This window comes from Macaca nemestrina, chromosome 17 (genome assembly GCF_043159975.1).
Source record: "Macaca nemestrina isolate mMacNem1 chromosome 17, mMacNem.hap1, whole genome shotgun sequence".
NCBI lineage: Eukaryota > Metazoa > Chordata > Mammalia > Primates > Cercopithecidae > Macaca > Macaca nemestrina.
The window spans coordinates 23,302,642-23,314,499 of record NC_092141.1 but is presented as its reverse complement, the minus strand read 5'-3'; the positions used below and the strand labels follow the sequence as shown (position 1 = coordinate 23,314,499).

The 11,858-nt window shown below is 47.2% G+C and overlaps 1 long non-coding RNA gene across 1 annotated transcript; it reads left to right on the top strand.

Moving 5' to 3' along the window:
* Nucleotides 1-4,024: 4,024 nt before the first annotated feature.
* Nucleotides 4,025-7,648, top strand: LOC139359334 (uncharacterized). Its single transcript, XR_011615259.1, has 3 exons — nucleotides 4,025-4,082; nucleotides 7,159-7,217; nucleotides 7,493-7,648. It is a non-coding gene; the product is annotated as an uncharacterized lncRNA (long non-coding RNA).
* Nucleotides 7,649-11,858: the final 4,210 nt, after the last annotated feature.

Sequence of the window (11,858 nt, the reverse complement as noted above, 5' to 3'; positions counted from 1 at the left end):
AATCAATATTCTTATCACCCGCGTATTTGCAGAAGCGATTCCCACAGTCATTTGTTATCTTTGGACTTTGCTTGTGTATTTTGTTCAAACTTTATGTTGTCAAGCTGATCAATCATTTCCTTGATGGCTTCTGGGTTTATTTTGTGGTTTAGAAAGGCTTCCCCACTCCGAAAAGACAGGATAAAAGCGATTCACCCACGTTCTCCCTTTCACAGTTTCAACTTCACGTTCTCTCCCGCCTCAAAACTTTCGAATCCGCGGGGAGCCCGGGACCCCGCTGCGCTGGGAAGATGAGGCTGGGCGCCGGCCCCGGGGGTCTCCGGAAACGTTCCCGGTTCGCGGAGAAGATCGCCCATCCCGGAGCCGCGTGGGCAGTCTGTCCTAGCAGGTAGCAGTCCCTCGGAACGGAACGGTGGTTAGGAAAAATTTTCAAGTCCCCTTCGGCTGCGGTGTCGCGCCATTCTAGGCCGTGCCAACTGAGAGCTCCTCCGCTTGCCCCCGGCTGAGAAACGAGATACCAGGTGTCCCGGGACTTGGAGAGGCCTCTACCGCCAGCTATGCCGATCGGATCCGCGGCTGCTCGCACCGGCTGTCGGGCGCCACCTGGCTGCACTGTTAAGGTTTTCTCTCCGGCGCTCTGGAGAAGCCGGCAAGAAAGGGGATTTGACCACAGGGCGCCGTGCAGAGTTCAGGCGACTGGCAGCACTGGCAGGATGAGCCCAGCTTTGCCGGGTGTACTCTTCGTCCTTTCGTCGGAGATTAAACCTGCAGGTCAGCGTTGGAGGCGCGCTCTTGAACTCGGAGTACTGTGGCCTGAGCGGGTCAACTAGTACACGCGGGAATCCATGGGCCTTCCGAGAGTGTGAATGGGGGTTGGGGTACCCAGCCCGGACGCGGACTGGCTTGGGGCCCTGTCCTCAGGTCTTCCATTACACCCATTATCTCAGCCCCGCCCCGGAGATGAGGACCGGCCCGGCTGTTCCAGGAGGACTGCAAAGGGTAATATGGGACCGTCCGTGGCCACGCGTGGGTCATGATCATCCGATTTGAGCTTTACACCTTTTTCGGAGTCTTGTCTCGTAGGTGGAGACTGGCTTGGGCAGTACGAGAAAAACGGGAAAGGCGCAGTGGATTTAGCTGCGGCCTGCATAAGAGGATATTGTGGTTGGACTTTGGGGCCCCACTCTCCCCACCGGGGAAGAGCCTGCAGCCTCTGGCTCCGAGATAGAGGGGTGACCAGATGTCCGATGGATGATCTTTGTTAGAGTGGCTGGGTTGATCAGCCTTTTCTGCAGTTTTGATGTGGCCTCAGAAAGTTGATCAGACCGACCAGCAGCCCAACCCAGCAGATGGGCAACTAGAATTTGGGCGAGGGGAAGGGAGCAAGGGGAGGGGAGAAGGGCGTGGGGGGAGGCCTGTGGGGAGGTGAGGAGGGAAGGGTAGGGGCAGGGGGATGGGGGAACCTGAGGTTTATATAGCAATAGTAATTGTTATAAGCAAGTATTATAAACAAATAAATTATTTACATTTTAAATAATTGTACGTATAAAGTATACTTTATAAATACTAAATCTACATAAATAGTGATTAGATATAAACAGTTATAGTTCTGAAGAGGACGCAGGAGGGGTTTTCGGTCCGCAGAAATTTCTAAATGCCCCTGGGGAGGCTGAGGCAGGCCGATTCCGGTAAATTTTGAAATCCACGCTGGGTGGGGATCTGGCCTAGGAGGCGCTGGGGAGTCTGTCCCCTGCCCGGCAGTTGTCCCTGGCCTCGGGCGCTTCCCCCCAAATTTTCCAAGACTTCTTTTGGCTGCCAGGGATCTCACGGTTCCACTCATGCCTGCCAGGGAGCCCCGAGGTGGAAATGCGACCCAAGGTGGACCCGGACAAGGCCTGGCGTCCTGCCCGCCTGCCCGCGATCCTGATCCCTCCGGCTGGCTTTCAGGCTGGTTGTCTGGCGACACCTGGCGGCCGCCTTTATATATAGCAAGCTCGATCGGCAGGGGCAACGTGGGATTGGGTGGCCAGACGGTTAAAGGGGATATTCGGTTATGTTGGGGTTATGGGGGAGTCCTGAGGTTTATAGTAGTAGTAGTAATAATATTCTTTTTATTATGTTACTTATTAATATAAATTGTCATAAATACACAAATAATATATAATTATGTAGATACTATAAATGTAGTATAAATATATGTAATATATAGATTATATATTTTAATAAATATTTATGTATAAATATTAAATCAGTAATTATAATTATTTGGTCTTGCTGTGATTCATCATTATTGTAATTATTACTACTATTATAAATAGTAATTGTAGTAGTAGTAGTAGCAGCTTTTTTTTAAGTAACAACACTGAATAAACTGTCTCTGTCAAAGAAAGACGTTCAAGTGACTGGAGATAATAAAGAAGGGTTTCAGTCCGTGGGATTTAAAAAATCCACCCAAGAACCTGGTGATGCTCTGACCCACAGTCTGTGAAGTAACCAGCTGGAAAAGCCAAACTACAGCTCTGCATACAGCAGCCCTAATGGTCAAGACTGCACTGATGGCTTCCCACCTTTTAGCCCTTGCTTCCAACTTAGGACCAAAAGGGAGAACCAAATAGACACCCTCTTTCCAGTCAGGTAGGATCCCCTCTTCCAGTGATACAGGAGATAGAAAGAAATAGGCAGATAGGGCAAACCAGTCCTTGGCAGAACTTCTAACAAAAAGCAGCCCAAGAAAGCATTTCTTTCTAACAAAGAGCAGCCTGAAAGACTGAGCTGCAAACGTAGATAAGGAAGCTGGAAACTTACCTGGGGGGAGGCCTGCAGCCAAACTGATGAAAAGGACTACTTGGGGCCAGACATGTCCACCATAGGGGATTCACCTTCCCTAATTTTTTTTTTTTTTGTTAACACATGCATAGTAAGAAAGAAATAAGCAACATGGAGTAGCTACCCACCTGTGTAATAAAAGATGGGTGTGGAGGTGTCCAGAGGTTTGTGCCCTATGCAGATGGCACATCTGGTCCTAACTTTTTTTCCACCTGATGTAGATCAGACACTGCTACCCACTAGCTCATCTATAAAACTCTTTGCATTTCACTGTGCATCAGCAACCTATTTTTCCAGGACCCCTCTCTGTAGCAGAGAGCTATTCTCTTTCTTTCACCTATTAAATTTCCACTCTTAACCTCACCCTTTTTGTGTCCGCGCCTTTTATCTCTGTGGCTGTAAGACAATGAACCTTTGCTGTCACCCCAGACAATGAAGCCACTTTACTAGCAGCCGCCTCTGGCTTCCTGAAGCAGCTGGCAACCCCATCAGGACTCCTCTTCCCCTTTTCCACCACACAGATTTCCCATTCCTCTCCCTGCCTTTGAGTTTCTGCCAAACACTATTGAGCTGCATGAAAGAACCTTAAATGCATATTACTAACTGAAAGAAATGAATCTGAAAAGGCTGCATACTGTAAGATTCCAACTCTGTCACATTCTGGAAAAGGCAAAACTATGGAGACAGTAAAAAGAGCAGTGGTTGGCAGGGGTTGGGGGAGAGCGGGATGAACAGGCAGAGCACAGGGGATTTGCAGGACTGAAACTGCTCTGTATGATATGACAATGGTGGATACAGCATTAGACATCTGTTCAAACTCACAGAATGTACTGAGGACTAAACTGACATTTTTTCTCTCTTGCCCAAATTCCCATCTAAGGGGTCTAGGGAGTCATACCCCGTAAACCATAACATCTCAACAGTTGGACTTTATTTAACCTTATATATAACACAGCTTACTTTCCCACCTGATTCTTGTATAACATCATATGACAGATAGAGAAGGAAATAAAAATATTTTACCCCAAAATAGGATTTTTTTTGCATATTTTGAAATGGCTCTGCAAAGCTGTCTCTTACAGGGAAAATTTGCATCTGTAAAGAATCTCTATTACCATAGCTAACTCTTTCCCCTTCCAGGCCCTCCCAAGCCTCTAGAGATTTGCTGAAAGTCTAGCACCTTTTAAGAGTCTGAATAGGAAATATTTGCCATCTATTGTCTCTAAGGGCAACCCCCATGAGGCTTCATCTACATGGTAAGAACCTTGGTCTCCACAATCCCCTTATCTTGACCCAGATAGTCCTTACTATTGATTGCAGGTTTTTAGATAATAACTGTTTCAATCAACTGCCAATCCGAAAATCTTTGAATCCACCTATGACCCGGAAGCCTTCCTCCCACCAACCGCCTTCAAGCTGTCCCACCTTTCTGGACTGAATCAATGTACGTCTCACATGTACTGATTAATGTTTCATGTCTCCTTAAGATGTGTAAAACCAAACTGCAACCCAACCGCTTTGGGCACATGTTCTCAGGGCCTCTTGAGACTGTACCTTGGGTCACTCATATTTGGCTCAGAATAAATCTCTTCAAATATTTTACAGAGTTTGGCTCTTTTCACTGACAATACAACACCAAGAGTGACCCTAATGTGAACCACAGATTTTGGGTGATAATGATATGTTGGTGTGGGTTTAGCAGTAGTAACAAATGTGCCCCACTGATGCGGGACATGGACAGTAGGGCAGGCTGCGTGTGTGTTGCTAGGTGGGGGGTGAGGGGTGCATATGAGAGCTCTCTGCATGCTCAGCTCAATTTTGCTGTATAGGTGTAGAAAAAATCTTTCCTCCACCCATCTTAGGTTTATTGCCTTGGCCCCACAAATGTAGACCAATGAAAGCCAGGTTAACAAAAGAAAACAACGCATTTATTAATTCCTGCATTGCAAATACACATGGGAGAGCTCAGTGATAAGTAATAACTCAAAAAGGCGGTTAGAACTTGGGCTTATTAGCACACTAATGGGAGAGCAATATATTTGTAGAGAAGTAGAAAGACAAAGGAAGGGGACCTTGAGCTTCTTTGGATAACAAGTTGCAGGAAGGTAGATATATGGGGGAAGCTGACTGATAAGCTTGATTTGGCATGCTTGTGATGTTGATTTTTCTGGTGCCACCTCTGGACTGGTAAGAGCCATCCTGCTCTTCTGGTAGATGGGGGCAGGGCAGAGAGTTTGTCCTGTGTCTGCTTGGTCTCAGTTGTCTTCAGCTCAAAATAATCTTTATGTCAGAGTGGCATATTTTGGGATGGAATATACTAAGTTCCTTCAGCTGTGAATTCAAAACAACTCTAAAAAAGTTAATTAAAAATTATATTCCTCTAACATGGTCCTTGCTGGTGGGGGCTCAGGACACACCACCCCCAAAATATGACAATACAAAACCAGATATGTGAACACAAAATATACTTCTTAGGCAAATTTTGATCTGTTATTCTAAGAAATTGCAGACACAGGAGTAGCTCTTAAAAGCTGCCCTTTTGTAAAAGAAATTTATAACTATAAAATAAATCTACATTAGTGAAGCATCTGTATCAGGAAGAGGGCTGGTTCCAGACAACTTCCACCACCCCAGAGACTTTTCTTTGCAGAACAAGACACCTTTTATTTACCAGACATTGCCTCCCCTCACCTTCCCAGAACTTGTGCCCATCCCCAAGAAGCCCCAAGCCCCTGTTCCTTTCTGTAACTCAGGACACTATCTAAGCTTCATTCATCTAGCCCTTCTCCTGGTCTATACTTTGTGGGATTCCTGTGCATATAGACGTAATTAAAATGGTTTTTCTCCTATTAGCCTGTCTTATGTCAATTTAATTCCTAGCCCAGCCAAAGAATCTAGAACGGGAAGGGGAATCCATTTTTCCCCTCCACTACCTGCTTTTCAAGATCCCAGTTTCTTGGAACCACTTCAGAGTTAGACCTCTGTAAATAATTGTCAGTATTCATCTTTTCAATGTTTTCACCTGACATTCCCTCCATATTTCACTCTTACATTTCCCAGCAGGTTGCTCAAGAAACTCTCCCTTGCTGTGGACACTGCTGACTTCTGTAAAATACATTTACAGGAGGCCATTGGTTTGGACTGAGCTTCTGCACTAGGCCCAACAGACTGAGATGGAGCAGGGACCCCTATTAGAGGCCTGCTGGGCCTCCTCCAAGCGTGGACACAAAGGAAAATCTTGATTTCCTTCAAGGGAAATTCAGGCACCTAGCTGGCCTTGAGAAGTAAATGAGCCGCCTGATAAGCAAGAGGGAATCATAGCTTCAAGTAATAGCCACTCAAGCAAGTCAGAGCCACAAGGTGTTTGGTCCCCTATTGAAACTAAAGATTACATCTTAGCATATGTCCCTGAATGGCTTTTCAGAAACCCAGACCCACTTCAGATGGAAAATACTGACCATCATCACAGAGACCTCAGGTGACCTGGAGCTGAGGGCTGCACTCTGACAGCTGCTCTTTGTTCTAAAGTTCTTCCTCAGGGGCCTGGAGAGAGTTATGCCCATAAGCCAGACCTTAACATTCCTTTCTGCTGACCCCAAGTTTTTAGGCAAAGCCTGCCTTCCTTAACCAATTGCAATCAAAGAATCCTGAAGCCACCTATGACCTGTAAGTCCCTTGCTTCAAGAGCTTCCACCTTTTTGGTCCAAACCAAGGTATACCCTCTGTATTGATTTATGGTTTCCCTGTAACCTCTGCTTTCCTGAAATGTTCCCCTGCCTTTAAAATCCCTTGCTTTTAAGTCATCCAGGAGGTTGGATCTGAAGCGTAAGCTACCCCATTCTCCTTGCTTGGTGTCCTACAAGTTAACACCCTCATTTCTCCTGCTGCAAACCTCAGTGTGGGTGTTTGGTTTTACCACACGGGGCAAGCCGACTCAGGTTGAGTTCAGTAACAAGACTAGACTGGAATGGAGTTCCTCGCGCTAAAGTTCCATCTTTCCAAACCAAAACTAAGTTGTTGATCTGACCTTCTGAGAAGTCGGGACACAGAGAGATAACAGGCAAATCCCCAACAGGCCAGGTTAAGCCAGCATGATAAGCAGTCCCTCCCGTCTGCTTTAATGTTTACATGGAAAGTAACTTTGCAACCAATCCGTGTTTTATTCTCTGTTTCTGCTTCAGCCTTTTCTATCCATGAAGCCCATCTCCCCCGCTCTGCTGGGAGGAACGCTCAGTCTGTTTTACGGAATGAAGTGTTGCCTGATTCTAGAATAGCAAATAAAGCCAATTAGGATATTTAAACTAAATCTGCTGTACTTTTGTCTTTTGACAGTTCTATGATGGAAAATCTAATGGCCACTTTCCATTTACCACGTCCAAGGAGCAGTCCAGGTAAGTGGCTCCCTTTTGTTTCCATCTTGCTCCTGGCTTCTGACACCGATGTTTCTCCTTCTGGAACGTCCTACCTTCTGAATGCTCCTCCCCAATTTTTGCCAGTGCGCTCACAACCCCTGCTTGGGATTTAAAATCTGAAGTGCATCATAACTCACCCCTGGACTCTGTTATTCTTTTATTGGTATGCTGGGAAAAAAAGAACCCCAAGCCCTCTGGGTGACCAAATTGATTTTTAATGCATTAATTATTAACTCTATTCTTACAACCTCCAGATTTTATCTCCACTCAGAATTATATGCACAACTGCCTAGCTGATTTCCAGACTGAAATGCCTCTTTGACATTACATATTAAAACTGATCCCGCTCTATAGTCTAGGTCACCTTCCTTGACTTGGCTGTGACCCAGGCTTACTGTCTAAATAAATGGTGTGACGGCTCACCTAGGGACCCCATTCCAGACTCTAGAAGAGTTTCTTCAGCCTGTATCCCCCCACATCATAAACAATCCATTACCAAGTCCTGTTCATTCTTCCTATACATCTCTCCAAAGGCTTTCCTCCATTTCCACAATGACCCCAAGTGTTTTGCCATTTGCTCCTTGAAGAACATCTGGATTTGTTTCTGGCTTTTGGCTATGAGGAAAAAGCCTGCTGAGAACATTCAGCTCCAGGATTTTGTGTGAATGTAAGTGCTTTAGGGGTGGGGCAGGACTCTGCAGGCCATCGCTGGGTTGGATATTTCTCTAGAGGGACCCAGAGAACTCCACCAAGCTGACCTAAGCCCCTGAAAGTCAAACAGATACTGCATGGTCCAATCCCTGCACCACAGCTCACTTGTTGGAATAAACTGCCCAAGAAAAGTGGGGGTACATGGTTACATTATCAGAGGCATCCTAGGTGGATCCTGGAGACGTGGACAGTACCTGTAGTCATGAAGCTGACAGCTGGAAGAAGCCCGTCTGGTTCAACCCCTCTCTGGCATATTCCTTCCTTCTCCATCCTCACTTTCTACCCCTCACAGGGACAGATAATTTACAGCTTACCGAGCCAGGCCATTGCACTTTTGGACAACTCTACTAAATGGATTTTCCTCATGCCATCGCATAACTGCTGCCTGCCACCAGAGCGTTAGAAATGTATGGTTTTCCATCAAGCACTCATGGAACACGTCACTGTGGGCACTTCTAGGGGGACTCATGATGGATCCTCCAAGATCAACTAAATATAAAACAAGCTCCCAGGTAACAGAACCATTTCAGCTGTTAAATAAAATCATCTGTGTTAACCTAGTTTAATTATGAGGGACATCTCTCCCAAAGTGTGTGTGTGTGTATGTGTGTGTGTGTGTGTGTGTGTGTACATATATATGTGTGTGTATATATTTTTGTGTGTGTGTGTGTGTGTATATATATATATTTTTTGAGACAGGGTCTCACTCTGTCACCCAGGCTGGAGTGCAGTGGTGCCATCACAGCTCACTGCAACCTCAACCTCCCAGGCTCAAGCAATCCTCCCACCTCAGCTTCCTGAGTAGCTGGGACTAGATGAATGCCACTATGCCCAGCTAATTTTTAAAAAACTTTTTGTAGAGTTAGGGTTTCGCCATGTTGCCCAGGCTGGTCTCCAACTCCAGGGCTCAAGCAATTTGCCTGCCTTGGCCTCCCAAGGTATTGAAATTATAGCATGAGCCACTTTGCCTCCAACATAATAATTTTTTGTTTAAAGAATAGTTGGTATTTGTGGGCCGGGTATCGTGGCTCACATCTGTAATCCCAGCACTTTGGGAGGCAAAGACAGGTGGATCACTTTAGGTCAGGAGTTCAAGACCAGCCTGGCCAACATGGTGAAACCCTGTCTCTACTGAAAGTATAAAAATTAGCCAGGTGTGGCGTGTATGTGTAGTCCCAGCTAATCCGGAGGCTGAGGCAAGCAGATTGCTTGAACCCGGGAGTCAGAAGTTGCAGTGAGTGGAGATCGAGCCACTGCACTCCAGCCTGGGTGACAGAGCAAGACTCTGTCAAAAAAAATAGTTGCTATTTTAGCCTTTCTTTCTGAAATCATTGATAGTGGCCTCATTCATCTGTTGAGGTTTTATATGAAAACAAAAGCTTATACCATTGTGTGGAGAAAGGTGCTGACCTCGTCTTTGTGGTGGGGTGAATATGGCTTCAGCACACCCAGCAGCTGTTGTGGGTTCTCAAGAAGGGAGGTCCAAAGTATTTCATTCGTAATAGGGTCTCTCAGAAACCCAGCCCAGCTACTTCCCTCCTTCAGGGGAGTTTGTGACCTTGCTACTCACAGCGTGGTCTATGGACCAGCAGCACTGGGGTTACCTGAAGCTTGTGTGAAATGTGGCATCCCAGGCCTGCTGCACCACATGCATCAAAAGCACACGTCTTCTTCCTATTGCTGAGAGGGAGGAGGGACGGCAGCACAGGAGCAAAGCCAGCACTGTGATTGCCGTTAGGGGCAGTGTCAGAGCACCCAGTCCTGAGCCCTACCACCACCACCCCTTTTCCTTAATTACAGAATTTACTGAAATTAAAAATCCCCGCTTCCTAAATACCCACCCTCTCCTGGCTTGCTTTTTAGCGGAGTCGGCTGCTCTTGTCTCTTCTTTCACCCCCTCCTGGCAGCACAGCAATCCCTGCAAGTTACTCAGACCCTCAGGACTCCTTGTTCAAGTGCAGTGGAGGACCACGCAGATGGCAGGGAAAAGCAAAGAAAGCTCAGGTGGCCCATTGTGGCTGTCATCAGTGGAAGAGTGTCTCTATTTAACACTGAGCCTTAGTAATGACATGCTCTCCCCTTGTCCTGGACCTTCATTTTAAAATAGAGCATTCAGGTGGGAGGGGAACCACAGGGGCACTTCAATCCTGAGCGTGCTCTGGGCGGTGGCTCTAGCCTTTGGGATTTTGTCCTCATTTACTTTTGTTTGAGATGGAATCTTGCTTTGTCGCCCAGGCTGGAGCACAGTGGCATAATCTCGGCTCACTGCAACCTTCATCTCCTGGGTTCAAGCAATTCTCCTGCCTCAGCCTCCTGAGTAGCTGGGATTACAGGTGCGCACCACCATGCCCAGCTAATTTTTGTATTTTTAGTAGAGGTGGGGTTTTGCCACGTTGGCCAGGCTGGTCTCAAACTCTTGACCTCAAGTGATCCACCCGCCTCAGCCTTCCGAAGTGTTGGAGTTACAGGCATGAGCCACCCTGCCTGGCCTGTCCTCATTTACTTAAAGAGCAGTTACTCATCCCTAGTTCCCTATAGATAGTGGTCAACTTCTTTGAAATCCAGAGACATTTTCTAATGTTCAACCCTTGCTTCACCAATTGTAACTGTTTCTAAAATAAGTGTCACTCAGGATGGATATGCTTTAGAGAAATACTGTGACAAAGACCCTTTGCTCCAGAGGAAGGACCTGCATTGGCCCCAGGCTGTGGCTCCAACATCACTTGAGACCGTGTGAACATTTGGACACAATTAAAAAGATGACACTTAATTAAAGAGCACACTTACAAAGGAAAGGGGCAGGAAATCTGGGAGGCAGGAGGTCTGGGACCCCACATGGGACAGGCAGTTGTGCGTTGTTGGTACCGCCTTCCTGCCATGGCTTTCCTACACCAGCAGAGAGAAAGCCCACTTCTTTTTTTTTTTTTTTTTTTTGAGACAGAGTCTCGCTCGTCACCCAGGCTGGAGTGCAGCGGCGCTATCTCGGCTCACTGCAAGCTCCATCTCCCGGGTTCACACCATACTCCCGCCTCAGCCCCCCGAGTAGCTGAGACTACATTCTCCCACCACCACACCTGGCTAATATTTTGTATTTTTATAGAGACGAGGTTTCACCGTGTTAGCCAGTATGGTCTGGATCTCCTGATCTCGTGATCTGCCTGCCTCAGCCTCCCAAAGTACTGGGATTACGGGCGTGAGCCACCACTCCCGGCTGAAAAAACCCATTTCTGCTCTTTGCTGCAAGCCTCTCTGGATGGAAGGCCCAGTTCCAAGGAAGGAAATCCTGGTGGCTGAGGCATGGCTGTGCACAGCCTGGATGGCTCAGCCTGTAGCTGGCAGGCACCCAAGGCCCCTGTTGGTGGTCTCACCTGCTCAGGACACCCTCAGCTCCCAGGCTGCAGCCACCACTTCCATTTCAAAGGTGAGAAGGAATGGGTGTGTGGACCTCTCATCCCGCACAGTGAGGGAGGCAGGAGCTGGGTGGTGGAGGCAAACCTGCGACCTGCTGTGCCCTGCAGTGCAGTTTCCAGATGGGAGCAGCCTGGGGTGGCAGATGTTTGCATTTGGATGTTAGAAATGCTCTTCCTGACTTTTCAGAGCTGACTGAAGCCCCCGGTTCTTGGCCTGTGTCTTTTCCTTGCCTTGGGGTCCGCATTAAGCAACTATATTCAATCAACAAGCTTAACATTGAGAATCAAGAGAAGCCCAGGACCTGGGGAGCCTGGGACCCCTTTCAACATCCACTGTGCTTGGGACGGGGCTCCCGACCCCGCTTCAAGTCACCTCTTGTTCTCCTGCCCCAAAGGAGCTGGCACACCAAGCGATGCTTCCATTTGTCCACTGCCTTTATGGGAATGGACTGCGGTCTCTCCTTGGTGCCAGTGTTTGAAGGAAGAATTGGCGCTCACT